Source organism: Lynx canadensis, chromosome A2 (assembly GCF_007474595.2).
Source record: "Lynx canadensis isolate LIC74 chromosome A2, mLynCan4.pri.v2, whole genome shotgun sequence".
NCBI classification, from domain to species: Eukaryota; Metazoa; Chordata; class Mammalia; order Carnivora; family Felidae; genus Lynx; species Lynx canadensis.
In genome coordinates, this window is record NC_044304.2 from 125427469 (window position 1) to 125428489 (window position 1021).

Here is a 1021-nt window from a genome sequence, read left to right on the forward strand (position 1 = left end):
CCTCTTAATCTATCTTACGACCATAGCAATAACCATGTAGCTCAGCCTGTGTGAAAGAACTGCTACTGAAACCATACAGTTTTTCCAGTCCCATGGATTCTTGGACAGCTTTTTTGCTAAATAAGGAGCATGACACAATGGATTATAGAACATTAGGGCTAGAAGGGTCCCTGATTTGCTGTTGATAGCTCAGTCAGCTTTATCACATGCATTCCCTTACTTTTTTGGACATTACTGAAAGTGCTAAAGACAAATGTCATATCAAGAAGTGGAAGGAAAGTCTCAGATAATAGCAGAGTGGTTAAACACCTTCTTCTCTTATGAGCAGACCATGTCTGTGAACCCAAGCTAGACATATTCTCCTATTTGAGAACTACAGACTGCCAGAACCAAGTGTGAACTTAGAGATTCTATTGTTCCACTACCTCATTTTATGTATCATTATAAAGTGAGTGCCAGAGAGCTTGAATGATGTGCTTCCTTACTAGGGCAGACTGCCTAGGTGCTCATCTGTCTCATTACTCTGGTTGTATTTACAATACCTGTGATTATATTAGAGAGTTATGTTGCTACACATGAGATGTGGGCACAAGTGATGTGTACCATTCTAAGCCGGGCACAATCCCTTTCTCTCACTCATTAGGTGAATGCAAAGGGTCTGGTGAGCAACTCAGGAAATCCCCAAAATGGAAGCACAACAGGATGAAAAGAACTGGCATCCCTAAAATATTACATTGAAGACTGGACACCTGATTGGACCATGACATGGGTGAGAACGATAGCATCAGACTACTAACATTTTGGGAGTTGTTACAGAAGCTGGTGAAATTATCCTAATACACTGCTGGTGTACTTTGGTGGTGACAAAGCTGAAAACAGGACTTCTAATATCCTGTCTGTACTGTCAGTTATATATCATTGTTTAGGCAGAAATCACCTCCAGACCACAAGGAATGTTTTTCTTATTGAATACCTTCCAGGAGAAGAGAAGTTTAACTTTTGCAAAGCTGAAGTGACAGGC